The sequence below is a fragment of the Nicotiana sylvestris genome, chromosome 11 (genome assembly GCF_000393655.2).
Source record: "Nicotiana sylvestris chromosome 11, ASM39365v2, whole genome shotgun sequence".
Classification (NCBI taxonomy): Eukaryota; Viridiplantae; Streptophyta; class Magnoliopsida; order Solanales; family Solanaceae; genus Nicotiana; species Nicotiana sylvestris.
In genome coordinates, this window is record NC_091067.1 from 19,358,073 (window position 1) to 19,376,663 (window position 18,591).

An 18,591-nucleotide genomic window follows, 5' to 3' on the forward strand; every position below is an offset into this window, starting at 1 on the left:
CAATATGGGACAATGTTTCAAGAGAGTGAAACTTAAAATTTTACTCAAAAAATTCATTTTCCCTCCATTTCCCATTCACCCTCTTTTTTAAGACTTTTCCATCTTAAAATCCTCAACAGATATATATACCCTGAATTAAGAAGTGGTCAATCCAAAATTTGAATTTGATATCAATTATTAAAGTTTTACCAGTGTATCTCTCTAAAACTATATATGGTTTCGTAATCTCAGACTTTTTAGAGTTTTTTTATTTTATATATATAGAGAGAGAGCTCGTAGCACCAAAACCATATTCGCCATTGCTTGAACAAATCAGCCAATAAAATTGCTGCCAAGAAAGGAAAAGGCGAAAAGAAGAAGATGAATTGTTTTAATATATCTCGTCTTTTTGTTCAAAATTTCTGTCTCCACTCTCCTTTGGCCTATTCAAGTAAGGAACCTTATCTCATGGTGGATGTCTAGAAGCACTTGTAGTTGACTGAATAACAGAGCTCCATCGTACAAAGTTGGATATAAAAGAGTCTAAGCGAATCATAGAAAAGCCTACCTTTCTCGGCCTTTTGAATAAGATCAAGTGTAGGATCTGTTCTTATCAGTTTAATATCTGATATGTGAGTTATTGACTCACACTTTAATTCAATTTTTTTACGGGGAAAGTCCACTACGGTAGCTTGCTATCGGGACTTTCTGGTGTCGCCTTGGCGTAGCACTACTGCTTTGGCTAGGCACACCCCACCAATTATAGTTCTAAATATTTAAATTGTATTGAACCTATTTGACTAATTTCTACCAAAACATTTTAACCTCAACCTTGGCTGTTTTCGAGCTGAAATTTTCTAGTAGTACTAATCAGTATTTGGAATTATGTGATCTTTGGGCAACATTATCGATAGCAAAATGTTCAAATAAACACAAAAGAAAAATGTTTTGCGCTATTGCCTTCATGTGTCGTCTAGTCGTTGCGCTATTGCCATGGCCTGACGCACCCTATCACTCCTATTCAAGTGAAATCGACTCTAGCGTGAATAAGATTTTCATTCTAATTTTTCATTGCACCTTGTCAAAATAAAGAAAAGATACAGACATCACGAGTGGGATCTTAGGAACTATGTTGTCTTTGGCCAATTTTAACGGTAGGTCAAATTTCAAGTTAAAACCAAAAGAAAAAGACATAAACGCAAGAGATGGAGGTGGAGGATGGGGACAAAATTGAACTAAACGTGGATTAATGGCACTTTTGGTTCCTATATTGTTGATAAATTCTGATTTTAATTATTACTCCATCCGTTCCAATTTATGTAAACCTGTTTGACTGGGAAAAAATAAAGACTTTTGGAATTTATGGTCATAAACAAGTCAAAAAGGGTCAGAGTATTTGTGTGGTTATAAAAGCTTCTCAATAAGGGTAGAATTGTAAATTTAAGATAAATTGTTACCAAATTTAAAAAGGGTTCATTCTTTTTGGAACGGACCAAAAAGAAAATATGTTCACATAAACTGGAACAGAGGGAGTATGATATTTGACTAAGTATATTTAACTTTTAATTAAGTAAAATATATGTTTTTATCCCTTTATGTAGGAAATATTATATTTAAACTATTTTTACATCTATATTACTATTAAATATTGAGTAACAACACGAACGTAACAAAGTATATGTCATGATCCCAAACCGGACCTGATCGTGATGGCGCCTCTCGTGAACCAAGGCCAACGATACAAACCCTTAAACCATTTAAGACAGTTATAATAATTGATTTTAAGTCATAATTAAACGATAAATCCCAAAATAAAGAGTGAAACAGAACAATTGCGGAAACAACACAGCGCGACATCAGGGTGTCACCAGTCATGAGCATCTAAACATCCGTCTAAGAGTATGAAAAGACTACACAGTCTAGTACAAAGCTAGTACAAGAAAAGTAAAGATAGGAAGGAGAAACACTGAGCTGCGAACGCCAAGAAGCTACCTAGTGAACTCCGAACAGCCTATTGGAAGCAATCAGCCCTCGCTAGCGTGACCCGATGCTCTTGAATCTTCACACAGGGTGCAGGGAGTAATGTGAGTACTCCAACTCAGTAAGTAATAAAAGTAAAGGCAGTTGAGCGATAAGAAAACATGTAAATCACAACAAAATGCTACAAGGAGGCAGTATAAAACCAGAACAATGTAATGAAGCAGTAAAAGCTCGTAGAAACTTCTTAGTTCAGTAAAAACCTCTTTAAAACACCTTTTAGTTGTTTAAATGAGTGAATGAAAAGCAGTGACAAAAGATAGACACATAAAATCAGCCCATCGGGCAAAATACCAACAGAATCAGCCTCTTGGACTATCTCACAATCACTCGTATCTGCCCCTCGGGCAATAACATGGAACAACATCAGCCCCTTGGGCTATATCACATCACACACTGGGTACCCGCGCTCAATGGGGGTGTACAGACTCTGAGAGGGGCCCCTTACGGCCCAAGCGCAATAACAAGCCATCTCGTGGCATAATCAAACAGGCTCTCGGCCTCATATCAAGCCACATTGTGGCGTAATAACTTAGGCCCTTGGCCTCATAATCATGAATCAATACAATACTGCTGCGGCGTGCAACCCGATCCCATAACAACCTCACAACACAGGCCCTCGACCTCACTCAGTCAGAAATCTCTCAAAGCCACTCGGGCACAGTAAAATATGATGCTCAGCCCAAAATATCATTTAAGATGTCAAAACAGAGTAAATATGGCCGAGTTGTGAAAACAGTAGAATATAGCATAACTGAGTACAAATACGAACTCAAAACAATGAGGAGTTGTAGTAAAAATCCTCTAAGGGTCCAAAACAGTTGGCACGAGGTCCAAATATGGCATTTAGCCCAAAATATGATGATAACAAATATTTTTCAATCAAATACGCGGTTAAACAATCATACGGGATGGACTAAGTCATAATCCCCAATGGTATATGACCCCACGCTCGTCATCTAGCGTGTGCGTCACCTCAACGCAGCACAACGATGTGAAATCCGTGGTTTCATACCCTCAAGACAGCATTTACAGTTATTACTTACCTCTATCCGGTCCAAACTCTAGCCTGCGATGCCTTCGCCTCTCGTCTCGGTTTCAACTCGCATAGAATCTATCCAAAATCAGAATCATGACATTAAAATATGCTAAGGGAACGAAGCCCATGCGAAAATAATCAAATTACAATACAAATCCCGAAATTAACTGTCACGACCATAACCCCAAACCCGGTCGTGATGGCGCCTCTCGTGAAGACAAGGCCAGCCAGTTCAACCCCATTTGCCTTTTTAAAACAGTTAATCAACACAAATATGGTCTAAACATGGTTTACATAATACTGAATAGCGGAAATATAGATAAAAATGCGGAAATCCAGCCCGACACAGCCCTAACCGGGGTGTCACAAGTCATGAGCATCTACTAGGGTATAAATACAACTGAATGTCTGAGGTGTACAAATACAGACTAATGAAATGAAGAGAGAGAAGCAGTGTTGCGAACACCGGCAGCTACCTTGCTAAACTCTGATGACTCTGCCTCCGATCAGCCAAAATCCGCTACCGGGTGTATAAATACCTGAATCTGTACACAAGGTGCAGGGAGTAAAGTGAGTACTCCAACTCAGTGAGTAACAACTGCAAATAAAGACTGAAGGCAAGAAATCACGTAAAGCATACCAAGATGATGTATAGAAGCAATTCAAACCAATAAGAAACCAGTGAAGCTGTAAAATCTCTTTAGAATATTTTGGCTCAGTTTAAACTTCTTTGAAAATGACTTTTCCAACAGTTACACAAATGAATGCCAAAAAACAGTTAGTGTAGATAAGCACCGAAATCCGCCTCTGTGGCACAAATACCATAGTTTAACAGGTAAAATGACAAGTAAATATGAAAGATAAACACATAAAGGTTCGCCCCTCAGGCACAATGTCAACAACTCCGCCCCTCGGGCAATATCTCAGAACAATACCAGCCCTTCGGGCAATCACATAGAACAGTACCAGCCCCTCGTGCAATCATATAGAATAATACCAGCCTCTCGGACTATCACATAGAACAATATTAGCCCCTCGAGCTATGTCTCACATCATAATGGGTACTCACGCTCACTGAAGGTGTACAGAATCCGGGATGGGCCTCTTACGGCCCAAGCGCAATATCAAGCCATCTCGTGGCATCATAAACAGGCCCTCGACCTCATATCAATATCAACAAGCCACCTCGTGGCGTACATATCTCAGGACCTCGACCTCATAATCAATATCAGTAACTCACTGCTGCGGTGTGCAGCCCGACCCAAAAGTATTCTCACAATATAGGCCATCGGCCTTACTCAGTCAAAAATCACATAAGCCACTCGGGCAACAGTAAAATATGATGTTCAGCCCAAAATATTATTTAAAATATCCTTTCAAGTGTTAAAGAAGAGTAAACATGGCTGAGTTTCTAAAAACAGTGGAAAATAACATGACTGAGTTCAAGTATAAAGTCAAAACAGTGAGAAAATATCAACAACAATCTCCGAAGGGTTCAAATAGCTAGCACTAGGCCCAAATATGGCTTTCAACTCAAATAATTATGATAGCAAATAGTTTTCAATCGAATATGCGGTAAAAATCATCAATCGGGACGGACCGAGTCACAATCCCCAATAGTGCACGACCCCACGCTCGTCATCAAGCGTGTGTCTCACCTCAATATAGCACAACGATGTGCAATCCGGGGTTCCAAACCCTCAGAACATCATTTACAATTATTACTCACCTCTATCCAGTCCGAAGTCTAGCCCGCGATGCCTTTGCCTCTCGAATCGGCCTCTGGATGCTCCAAATCTAGCCGAATTCAATACCAAACCATCAAAATGTGCTAAGGAAACAAAGCCCACTCAAAAATAATCAAATTACCACAAAATTCCCGAAATTGGTCAAACCCGACCCCTGGGCCCACATCTCGAAATTTGACAAAATTCACAAAACTAGAATCCTTATACTCTCACGAGTCTAACCATACAAAAATTATCCAATTTTGATACCATTTGGTCCTTCAAATCATCATTTTACATTTTTGAAAGATTTCACAATTTTTCTTCCCAAATTCCATCCCAAATCATGAATTAAATGATGAATTCAATGATAGATTCATGTACTCTAGCCAAATCTGAGTTAGAATCACTTACCCCGATGAATTTCTTGAAAAACCTTTGAAATATTGCCAAAATCCGAGCTCTCTAGGTCAAAATATTAAATAAAACCCAAAACCTCGTATTTATAGAGTATCCCATGGATTTCCACCATGGACCGCAGAAAAACGACCGCAGTCTGCACAAGACCAGTGCGGTCCGTACAAAAACGACTGCGGCCGCACAGGTTTTCCTCTAAAGTTACCGGCTTTAGTATTTTGGCCATAACTTTCGCTACAGATGTCCAAATTGCGATATCTTTACCTTTCTGGAAACTAGACACGAAGGGATACAACTTTCGTTTTTTGAATCATCTCAAAATTCCTTGTATATAAAATGATATGAGCTTCCCAAGTAGGACCAGTGAAATGTTACCCACCGCGGCCGCACTACATTTTGTGCGGTCCGCACAGCACCTACCGCGGCTGCACTTCATTTTGTGCGGTCCGCACAACACCTACCGCGGACGCACTTCTTTTTGTGCGGATCGCGTGGGTGGGTTCTGAGGCCTGCAACCCTTCTAGACCTGCTACAGCTATGATTTTCGGCCTAAAACATCCTGGAACCTACCCGGAACTTTAAATCAATTGTACCAACACATCCCATGACATCGTTCAAACTTGGTCAAAACTTCGGAACGCTCACAACAACATCAAATCACCAATTTAACATAGGATTCAAGCCTAAGAACTCCAAGAACTCTTAAATTATGCTTTCGATCAAGAAGTCTATCAAATCTCGTCCGAATGACCTGAAATTTTGCACACACATCCCAAATGATACAACGAAGCTTTTGTGACTTCCGAAAATTCCATTCCGACCCCTATATCAAAATCTCGCCTACCAACCGGAAATCGCCAAAATATCAACTTTGCCAATTCAAGCCTGAATCTTCTCTACAACACCAAAACCCATTTCGATCGCGCTCCTAAGTCACAAATAATCCAATGGAGCTAACCAAATCATAAAAATTCTGATCCAAGATCATATACAAACAAGTCAAATCTTGGTCAAACCTTTCAAATTTCAAGCATTAAACTGAGAACTGTTCTCCCAAATTTATTCTGATTACCCTGAAATCCAAAACCAACGATTTACATAGGTCATATTATATCACACGGGGTAAGTCATGGCCGAGAACTGGTGAGCGAAGTGCAAAAGCTCAAAAACGACCGGTCGGGTCATTACATTAACCAAACCCGACCCCCGGGCCCACATCTCGGAATTCAATAAAAATTACACTAATAAACTCTGTATCCTCCCACGAGTTCATCCATATCAAACATACCAAAATCCAACAACAAATGACCCCTCAAATCCTTAATCAAAGGTCTCCAATCTCAAGCCCTAGTTTCTTCAATATTTACCCACAAATTTCCATAAATTTCAAACCTAATCAATGAAAAAACATCATAGGGATGAGTTTTATGTTCAAAAATCTTACCTCAATGAAGTTCCCTTGGATTCCCTCTTCAAAATCCCCCCAAAAGCTCCAAAATCGATTTAAAAATGGTGAAGAAAGGCTAAAATCGCGAAGGATGAAATATATACTTTCTGACCCAGGGATTCCACACCTACGGTCCTTTGTCCGCTTCTGCGGTTCTAGCTGACCTCCCTTTTGGCCTCTTCTACGACTTGCCTTCCGCTTCTTCGAGTCTGCACCTGCAGTCCCCTAGCTGCAGGTGCGGTTATGACAGCAATAGAAAAACTTCAGCTGCCAAACCAAACTCAAAATCTTTCGTCAATCATCCGAAATCACCCCGAGGCCCCCGGGACCTCAACCAAAAGCACAAACAAGTCACATACCACTATCCAAACTTATACCAATCTTCAAAACACCTCAAACAACATCGAATCAACCAAATCACATCAGATTCAAGCCTAAGTTAGAAAAATCTTCTGAATTCCGCTTTTGATTAAAAAGTTTATCAACCACGTCCGAATGACCTAAAATTTTGCACACACATCCCAAATGACACAACAGACCTACTGCAACTCCCGGAATTCCATTCCGACGCCTATATCAAAATCTCACCTATCAACCGGAAAACGCCAAAATTCCAATTTCGCCAATTCAAGCCTAAACCCACTCCGAACCTCCAAAACACATTTCGAACACTCTCCTAAGTCCAAAGTCACCTCCCAAAGCTATCTGAACTATCTGAATTCACATCTGAGCCCTATTTTACATAAGTCAACATCCGGTTGACTTTTCCAACTTAAGCTCACTCAAAAGAGACTAAGTATCTCAAACCTTATCAAAACCTCTCTGAACCCAAACCAACCAACTCGATACTATATAACACATATAAACAAAGCAATAAGAAGCAAAAATGAGAAAAATGGAGCGGTAACTCATGAAACGACCGGCCAGGTCGTTACATCATCCCCCACTTAAACAAACGTTCGTCCTCGAACAAGTCAAAAAACATACCTGAAGTCTCAAATAGGTGAGGATATTTGCCCTGGGTCTCCCGCTCGGTCTCCCAGGTGGCCTCCTCCACGGGCCAACCTCTCCATTGCACTTTCACTGAAGCTTTATCCTTTGACCTCAACTTTCGAACCTAACGCTCCAAAGCTACTGGCTCCACATCATAAGTCAAATCATCATCCAACTGAACCGTGTTGAAATCCAAAACATGAGACGGATCGCCAATATACTTCCGAAGCATAGAAATGTGAAATACAGGGTGCACACTCGATAAGCTGGGTGGCAAGGCAAGCTCATAAGCCACCTCCCCAATCCTCCGAAGCACCTCTAAAGGCCCAATGAATAGAGGACTCAATTTACCCTTCTTCCTAAATCTCATAACACCCTTCATAGGTGACACCTTCAACAGAACCTTCTCACCGACCATGTAGGACACATCCCGAACCTTCCTGTCAGCATAACTCTTTTGTCTCGACTGCGCTGTACGAAACCTCTCCCGAATCACCTTCACCTTGTCTAAAACATCCTGCACCAAGTCTGTACCCAATAGCCTAGCCTCACCCGACTCAAACCAACCAACTGGAGATCTATATCGCCTCACATATAAAGCCTCATATGGAGCCATCTGAATACTCGACTGGTAACTATTGTTATAAGCAAACTCTGTGAGCGGTTGAAACTGATCCCATGACCCTCCAAAATCAATGACACAAACACGCAACATGTCCTCCAATATCTGAATAGTGCGCTCGGACTGCCCGTTCGTCTGAGGGTGAAAAGTTGTGCTCAAATCAACCTAAGTACCCAACTCTCTCTACACGCCCTCCAAAACTGCGAAGTAAATTGAGTACCTCTATCTGAAATGATGGAAATCGGGACACCATGCAAACGAACAACCTCTCGAATATAGATTCCTGTCAACCGCTCTGAAGAATAGGTAGTACCCACAGGAATGAAGTGCGTGGACTTGGTCAGCCGATCCACAATCACCCAAATAGCATCGAACTTCTTCGAAGTCCGTGGGAGTCCAACTACAAAATTCATAGTGACCCGCCCCAACTTCCACTCTGGAATATCCATCTGCAGAACCAAGTCACCCGGTCTCTGATGCTCATACTTCACCTGCTGACAATTGAGACACCGAGCTACAAATCCCACAATGTCCTTCATTCTCCTCCACTAATAGTGCTATCTCAGATCCTGATACATCTTCGTGGCGCCCGGATGGAGGAATACCGCGAGCTATGGGCCTCCTCTAGAATTAACTCCTGAAGCCTATCCACATTGGGCACACATATCCGGCCCTGCATCCTCAATACCCCATCATCACCAATAATCACATATCTGGTATCATCGTGCTGAACTCTGTCCTTAAGGACAAGCAAATGAGGATCATCATACTGGCGCTCTCTGATGCGATCAAATAAGAAAGACCGAGAAATAACACAAGCCAATACTCGACTGGGCTCCAAAATATCTAATATCACGAACTGATTGCCCAAGGCCTGAACATAAACTACAAGAGGTCTCTCCCCAACTAGAATATATGCCAAACTCCCTATACTCACCGACTTCCGGCTCAAAGCATTGACCACCACATTGGCCTTCCCCAGATGGTACAAGATAGTAATATCAAAATCCTTTAGCAGCTCCAACCATCTCCTCTGCCTCAAATTGAGATCCTTTTGTTTGAACAAGTGCTGGAGGCTACGATGATCAGTAAACACCTTATAAGACACACCATACAAATAATGCCTCCAAATTTTCAACGCGTCAATATCACACCTCCTTTTTCCGTCCCCGTAAGGGGTGAAGGAGTTTTTCCAATTAAAGGACAATCGAAACGTGATTTATTTATTTATTCAGATCGCCACTTGGGAGATTTAGGGTGTCCCAAGTCACCAATTTAATCCCGTATCGAGGAAAAGAATAACTTTGTATTACATTTTGCGAACCATAAATCTGGATAAGGAATTATGTTAACCCGGGAGAAGGTGTTAGGCATTCCCGAGTTCCATGGTTCTAGCACGGTCGCTCAACTGTCATATTCAGCTTGTTTATCTGATTTTATACAATTATGAGTTCATGTACAAATTTTAACTCTTTAGCGCTTTTATTATTATATTTTAAAAGAATGTGAACATCGTTTAAAAAATATGTCTTTGGATTGCATCACATGAAATGCACCCGCGATCCGGAACGTATTTTTATTCAATGTTTTGGGATTTGGATTTGGGTCGCATGAAATGCACACCCGAGTTTAAGAAGGTAAGATTATTAAAATGCGCGCCTAAAGCAATTAGCGTATTATTATTTCTGGGTAAGACCGTGGAATTTTGCTAAACGGCTCATCCCGAAGTCTAAGTAATTTTAATTAAACATTTATCGAGGGCCCCGCAATTTGTGCATTTTATTGGGCGAGGCTCATCTCATTTATTTTAAAAGGATAATCCTAAAGTGCCTACATTTTTTCTATTAAAATTGTCTCTACAAAATGAAAGAGAAAAGGTCTTAATTTATTTACATGCTTGAGTTGTTATAGTTGAGTTTCGAATATGATTCATAAATTCAGAAAATGATGCAAGCAGGGCAGTCTGTTGCCAATGCGAGCCCAGGCCCAACGTGTATGGCATAAAACTAGACCTGGGCCATATTATTCATGTAAGCACGTGATTTTTGCTTCACAAAAATTACTCCAAAAGAAAAAAAAAAGAGAAAATCAAATATATGTTTTTGTCATTAAGTGATTTTTGTTTAACGGGGTGTTAATTGTTATGTGTGTAATTTTATTTTTTACAATTTATTTAGGAGTTTTAGTTTAATTTTGTTAATTAAATAGGGGAAAGGTTGTGGGAAAATCAAATTGGGCCCCGAAGTGAGGCCCAAAACCAGCACAGATCCAGTCCAAATCAGGCCTGCCCAAGCACGGACCCAAACGACGTCGTATCAGCGTCCCTATTGGAGCCGTTGATCTGATTCAAACAAACGGTCCTGATCAGGATGCTCCTTTACCCTCAAACGACGCTGTTTCATGCAAGTTAATCTGAGCCGTCCAACCCCATTGATCCAACGGATCCAGGCCCTCCCCTAGACCCGTTAATCTGATCCGACCCATTTACCTACCCGGTCTCACCCACCACACGCCTAAACGACGTCGTCCTTCCTAAGTGAATAGATCCTGGCCATAGATCTCACTTGATCCAACGGCCAGGATCTAAACCCTCAATGCATATATAAACCTAACCCTTTTACTCCGCCCCCCTATCCAAGCCCCACCCCGTTCCTTCGTCTCTCTCAGAAAGGACCCCAAACCCCTGAAACCCTAGCAGCCGCCCTGGTGCCCTTTCAGCATAAATCCGGCGGCCAGGATGCCGGTGGCTACCATAGTTACACCACTAGACCTACGAGCCACCCTGAACACAAATCCCTAACCACCTAACTTCGAATCACCTCCAGGATGCTCGAATCTTCGATCAAAGATTCGTGCCGAAACCTTAAGTCACCGGATGAGTCCCAAATTCACCCTAGTCACTCCCCTAACGTCCCTCAGGCCCTAATCATCTTTGGTTCCGGTCAAATACAAGCAGAACTTGTCGAATCCCAAATCTGAGTTCAAGAACCCTAAAAAACCAAACCTGTTTCGTTTGAGGTAAGTTTCCGATGTAATCGTCTTTTCTTTCCTCTTGTTTAGGTGTTATGCATATGTTTGTGGATTTGTTCTAGATTATTTTTGATTATTTTCTGTCCATCTTCAAAGACCCTTTTGTTTGGTCGATTTCTTTTCTCAAATGTTAATTGAGTGTTATAAGATGTTTAGTCGCCTCGATTGATGTTGTCGACCAGTTAAGTTTCATAAACTCCATGTTAAATGCCCCGAGTTTTGAAATAAATTGGTGCCTTGTTTAGTCTGTGTTATTTGTCGATTAATTGTTACGTATATTAGTTCGTATAGTCGATTTGAGTAACGTCGTCAAATAATTAAGTGTCATAAAGTTCCATCGTTGTTCGGAAAAATGCCTGAATCACTTATTTGTTCTGTTTTGAGTTTAGTTGATCAGCGACTAGTTAGTATACGTTATAACTCGCAAAGTCGACTCGACACATGTTGTCGTTAGTTTCACAGTATCAAATAACAAACGACCTAACTCTTACTGGTTGATTTTGTTGAATGGCCATTTGTTAGCTGTGGGGGGGGGGTTCGAACTAGTAACTGGCAGATACAATAGAATGAAAGGGTGGGGCAATACAGCAATGATCAAGGGTCTGTGGGATAACTTTGGTTGGGGGAAAAACTGATTAAGTGTTCAGGATTAAAGGAGCTGTCAAGTGTCAATTAAAATACTATTAGCCTAATGACAATGGGGAACAAAACATAAGAGCATGGGAATTAAATGAATACTTTAAACCCATAACTCTTGATTAGAGCAATAGGACAAAGCATGGGGGGTTGATAAGTTTACTTCAAGAAAGATGCCTTTAGGCATGGGGAGTTAAGGGGTATGGGCAGACTACAACTTGCTGGGATCCGGGCAGCTTGACTGACCTGGATTAGCTTATAAATAAGCTGTTTCAGAACATAAAAAGGGCTGGACATTTTTTAGTCTTCAGAGAGGTTTTAAGTTGGAAAAACTGAAAGAAAGAAACATAAAGAAATTTCAGAACACTGTAAGCTGAACACTGTCTGAAAAACTGCATAAGAAATCAAGTTGGTCAGGCTGTCTTGGCCAAGTCAGTTGTTCTAGTTGGACTGTTACTATTCCATTAGGATACTCTGATTTTCTCTGCAAGAGTACTGCTGTTCTGGGTTTTTATGTGGGTTTACTACTCTGTTTCTGGGTCTGTCTTGTGGTGCTCGACCACCTGTGGTTTATCGTTATTGAACTGCTGTTGGTTGTTTTTTTGAGCTGGAGGTTACTTTGTTCCTGATTGTTATTGTTGTTGGTTGTTGACTGTTGTTTACCTGCTGTTACTGTGTTGTTGCATATTACTCGACTGATCATTCTCCTTCTTCTCTTGCTTTTCTATATCAGGTACACCATTAATATACTGTCAATGTAAGCTGAATTTGAAGCATGAATACAAAGCAAGTTGGAAGAGTTGAAGTTATTTTGAACTAGTTTTAAAATGTATTGAAAATAGGTTGATTGTATGATAATGAACTTTATCTACTAGAACCACGTAAACTAGCTGCGGTGTAACTGCACTTTTACACATATCGTTTAGTTGGAAAATTCTATGTTGTGTTCATAATCAAAAGAGATTAGTATTACAGTAGATATTCTGTTAAGTTCACATAGTTGTCGAAGAGCATGCTAGATGGCCAAAGGTTATTTCCTTAAACATATGGCAGTTCTTTTAGTTGGTAAGAATATGGTTCGACTAAGGTAAGGTGTACACTGCATGCTAGTCCCTACCCCCCCCCCTTTTGTGTAAAAAATGCTGAACATATATCGTATAAGTTGAATAGGCCCAATTGGAACAAGGGTGGCCCAGGCCGAGCTTAACGTTACGCACAGTGGGCCCAGGACCATAATATATAGACGCCTGCCCATGTGTGTGGCCATGTTGCCGATTTTGTGAAAGCATTCGGAATCCCGATATAAATAACCTGCAAGCATGTAATTAACTAGGGTTATTTCTGCTTTCAATTAGTAGAGACAAACGCGACAAGAAACGTAGCTGCTATAGGATATCCTTTTAAAATAAAGACGAGATGAGCCTCGACAAATAAAAACGCACAAGTTGCGGGGTCCTCGTTAAATGTATATACCGAAGCATTCAGTTCCAGGGCGGGTCGTTTAGCAAATCTCGCGGCCTTCCCAGAATAATAACGCGATAGTCTCTTTAGGCGTGTATTTAATAATGTTATCTCCTTAAACTCGGGTGCACATTTATGTGACCCAAAATCCAAATCTCAGCGGAATCGAAATGTGTCTCTAATCACGGGTACATTGATTGTGGCGTGGTCTGAGATGCATTTCCATGTCGTTGCAAATTCTTTTAATAATAAATGAGACGAGCCTCGACAAACAAAAATGCACAAGCTGTGGGGCCCTCTAAATGTATATATTGAAATACTTAGAATTCGGGACAGGCCGTTTAGCAAATTTTATGGCCTTCCCCAAAATAACAAGACGCTAGTTGCTTTAGGTGCGCTTTTAATAATTTAACCTTCTTAAACACGGGTGCACATTGATGTGACCCAAATCCAAATCTCAACGGAGTCAAAGTGTGTCGACGACCACAGGTACATTGATTGTAACGCGGTTCGAGATATATTTTCACAACGTTGCAATTCCTTGTAAATAATAATAATAATAATTATGAAAGCGGTAAAAAGTTAAAATTTGCACATAAGTTCATATTTGTATAAAAATCAGATAATCAAGCCGAATATAACAGTTGAGCGACCGTGCTAGAACCACGGAACTCGGGAATGCCTAACACCTTCTCCCGGGTTAACAGAATTCCTTATCCGGATTTCTGGTACGCAGACTGTAATATGGAGTCATTCTTTTCCTCGATTCGGGATTAAAATTGGTGACTTGGGACACCCTAAATCTCCCAAGTGGCGACTCTGAAATAAACAAACCAATCCCGTTTCGATTGTCCTTTAATTGAAAAAACTCCCTTGTACCCTTTCGGGTACGGAAAAAGGAGGTGTGACAGCTCTGGCGACTCCACTGGGGACTAATAACCCAGAACCATTGGTTCAAGGTTAGAAATTCGAGCTTAGATGAATTGTTATATTTGGTTTTATCTGATTTTGTTACATGTTTGGACTCATTGTGCTAAATGATGTTTTTACCGCTTTGATATTATCTGAACTGTATATAAACTGTGCCGAAACCCTTCTCTTCTTACCTCTGGGGATGTGCTTACTGGTTGAGACTCCCTATTCTGTTAGTGTCATACCCTAAATAAAAGAGGCTCGGAAAGTTTCTAAGCAGGCTAGCCTTTTGGTTCCCGGAAAGGAGCTCCTTTCTCAGCTCGAGTTGTCCGCTCGGGTACACGGTCTAGAACAAAGACCCAGGTTTTGAACATAGAATAACGTGACTTCATGTCGGATCCCTAGTAGGAACGCTTGTCTGCATCATGTGCATTTTGACTTATGGGACTCAACACAGGGGTTGGGTCCGTCTAAAAATAGCAACCTGAAACAGAAAAGACCATCCTGATGCATCTTACTTGCTATGTACATATATTGGTTTCAAACCTGCATGTTGACCGGTTTCTGAATCTCGGGAATGTTGAAAAAAGGAGAAAAGAGAAAACAAAAAGAGAAATAACAGTTAAGGCATTAATTGATTATTTTAGAAAATGAAAAATAGAAAAAAAAAGTCTTTTATTTTTGGAAAATCGTTTGTTGAAAAAGAAAATGAAAAAAAAGAGTCTTTATTTTAGTTTGGAAAAATAGGTTGTTTTATTATTTTTATTTAAATGAAAAAAGAGAGTTATTTTGTCTTGTTTTCAAAAATAGGAAAGGAAAATGGTTTGTCTTGCAATGAAAAATGAAAATAAAAAGATACTTGTTTTAAAATGGTTCGGTTAATTTGCCCGAACTACGCGGGTTTGATTCTCGTAAGGTGTGAGATACGTAGGCAACCTCCATCGGGTCCAACCTCCTATTTTTGAAAATCGATAAAAGTAGCAAAAACGCCAAGTACATTTTTCTGTCACAGGGTCAGGTGACGCCGCTTATATCAAAAATAGCCAAATATTCCCAAAAGGAGCTCCGGAAGGCTGCCTTTGTACAGACGACCACCTCTTGTTTTTTTTATCACACAACCTTAAAAATCTTCGTTCATGAAGTGCTGAGAGGTCGTGTTCAGAAATCCTTTTGAGAAAAGTAGTGTGTGTTTTTGTTTTTATCAAAATAAGTTTCGTTTGTTAAAATCTTATTAATAAATGTGCAAAATGAGCACGACTCCAAAGGAGCCCTTTTCAATCATGAATAAAATTCCCCTCCAATTGCGGCTCTGGTGGAATGATTTAGGCAAAGAAGGGCATGACAAAATCAAGAAGTATCTGAAAGGCCTCACGAGTTTGTTGGATATCAGGCCACGGGGAGATATCATAAGGGCACTGGTCCCCCACTGGGATCCTGCGCACAATGTCTTCCACTTCTCGGACTTTGAACTTACCCCAACTTTAGAAGAAATAGCAGGGTATATCGGCAGTGCTGAGGCTCCATTGAGGCACAAATATCTGGTTGCTCCAAGAGCTGTGGCAATATACCGGTTTCTGGACTCCCTAAAGATAGTCAGAACATTCATAACCCTGATTTGGCAAAAGGTTTTTGCACTATGAGTTTCATATACCAAAGATGTGGTCACATATGAGGATTCGACAAGCCAGAAAACCAGTTGTGCAACAAAAGTAATCGGCAAAAGCGGGATGAACATAGACGGATTGCTTTCATGATAACTTTCTTAGGACTCTTAGTATTCCCAAGAAAAGACGGGAATATCGACATAAAGATAGCAGGGGTCGTCAGTACTTTGCTCACACAGAAAGATAGTACGTTGACGCCCATGATAGTATCTGATATGTTCCGGGCTCTCACGTCTTGCAAGGCCGGAGGAAACTTTTTCGAGGGTTGCAACTTGTTGTTGCAAATGTGGATGACCGAACACCTATGTCACCGAGCCCAGTTTCTGAGCCATGGATCCGCTGAAAAGACCTGCATAGAGGAGTTCTATACCAGAGTTAATGAGACCTACCTACCTGAAGGAGTCACAGCATGGACCTCATATTTCCGTACCCTCGACGTCAGTCAAATATAGTGGACGCTGGGATGGTTACCGATCGACGAAGTCATATACATGCCAGCAGCCAGGCCTAATTTTCTCTTAATGGGACTTAAGAGCATTCAACCATATGCGCCGCATCGGGTTTTAAGGCAACTTGGGAGGTGTCAAATAGTGCCGAAAGACGAGGATCTAAGCACCCAGGTGATTGAGATCAGTCCCGATGGCCAGTTTCCTAAAGCAAGGGTTCGCCAAATTTGGAGCCAATGTCAATACTTAGAAGCAAATACTTGTGTAGTGAATCGGGCAAAAGGGGAAGTTTCGCCCGGGTATCAGGCTTGGTACAAAGGGGAGACATCATCTGGAAGGCCGACCAAAAGACCTCACCTACAAGAATTTGCCAAGTCTTCACAAGAGCAGTGGGGTTGGTTGGCCAAAGAGCGGGAATATCTTGCCGAAATAGGAAGACTGAAACAACAACTCCAGGATATGAAGTTTGAAAGCCAACTACAGTTCGCCGCCCACAAGGGAGAAAAGAACAGATTAATCAGAGAAGGCGAGATCCTCAAAACCCAGATCCGGAAGATGAAAAGAGAGGCCGACAACCAACTGAGAAGCCGGGCGGATAAAAGGTTGATGGCAGGGTTAAGAAATCAGGTTGCGGAATGCCAGGAAGAGTTGGAAAGATCCAAGGCTAGCACAGCGAGATTACGGACCAAGTGGGCAAAAGGTACAATGGCCCGGAGCCAGCGCCTGCAACAAGTCATAAGGGATTACTAACTGAGCATCGGGACATTAAGGGAAACGAACTCCACTCTTCAAGAGCGGATCTTCAAACAAACACGAGATGCCCAAGCCGACAGAAGGCGCTATTACGATGTGATGACCAGAATGGAAAGACAAATGGAGATGTTCCAGGATCAACTTGCCAACAATGCGCAAACAGTAGGATTGAAGAACCGCCAAATAAGGCAGTTGTTCGTTGAAAGGGACAACATTCGAGGAAGGATCGACGAGATTGGGCACTACATCTACATGAGATGCCTAGCATGCGAGCAAATGCCTCGGAAAACCCTCTTTGTTTCCATCATGGGCTGCGTCCACCGGATCATAAATGAATTGAAAATCTTGCAGAGAGACCTCACACCTAGAACCACGAAAAGGCCGAATGATGCCTCGTGGGCCCTTAAGTTGGAAATTTAATCTTCGGTCGAGTCCTGTTCATTTGGCTTTTTGCTTTCCCATATGTTGTTTTATTTTCTTTTAGCCAAGTTAAGTTAAAAACTGTGGATTCTGTACTGTTGCTATTCTTTGTTTGAAGTAATTTGTAATAGCAAATTTTGATATGATTCCAAAAAAGAATTTTACATGTCTTTACCTTAGGGCAGAACTACGCCTGGTCTGATTCGCGCGGGGACGTGATACGTAGGCAACCCCCATAAGATTTGACCGCCTTTAATAAAGAAAGAAAGAAAAAAAAGAGAGAAAAAGAAAATACAAAAATAAAATAAAATATAGGGTTTCCCAAAATACTCTAAAAAAGGACAAATGAGCAAGCCGGGATGACGCATGTTGTTTGAAGCAAAGCATGTTGAAACGGTTAACTGCCTAGGAGCATTGCATCCTCTATGTGTTGTGATCAAATCTGTTAAACTCTAACGCTAACAAAGTTTGTTGTTGTCCATATCAGACAAGTTAGTTGTTAAAGGATTCTGGCAACACACTCTTACCAAACCAGATCCAAAGGACCAGTAGCAACAAGCATGACTACTTCAGAGAATAGTACCGAGGAAGAAAGGCCGATGAGCCAGTTGTTAAAAGAAGCAATGGAAAATATTGAAAGGATGGGACTAGAGATGAATGCAATGCAGCTAGCTTTAGCCAAGGCACAATAGAGCCCTGAGCCACTGGGGCACATGCCGGAATACCCTCACTCCGGCCCTTCAACAAGCCTCCCGAATCCCCGTTATCATCAGGAAAGAAGCCCCCATGATTCCCAAGCTCCACCACCCCATCAACCTCTCCCAACACCAAATATTCCCACTTTTGTGGGACCCACATCAGCCACCTTGCAAAGAACGACCAATGAGCCATTGTTTCAGGCTCACGATACGCAATACTATCCCCCTGAGCCTACATTCCATGTCCCCGAACCACAGGCCTATAATCCGCACTTGGAGGTACCGGCAGAGATTGAAAAGCCAGTTAAAG

At 41.3% G+C, this 18,591-nt stretch overlaps 1 non-coding gene across 1 annotated transcript; it reads left to right on the forward strand.

Moving 5' to 3' along the window:
- The first annotated feature begins 543 nt into the window (after window positions 1-543).
- Window positions 544-736, forward strand: LOC138882532 (U2 spliceosomal RNA). Its single transcript, XR_011404128.1, has one exon. It is a non-coding gene; the product is annotated as a U2 spliceosomal RNA (small nuclear RNA).
- Window positions 737-18,591: the final 17,855 nt, after the last annotated feature.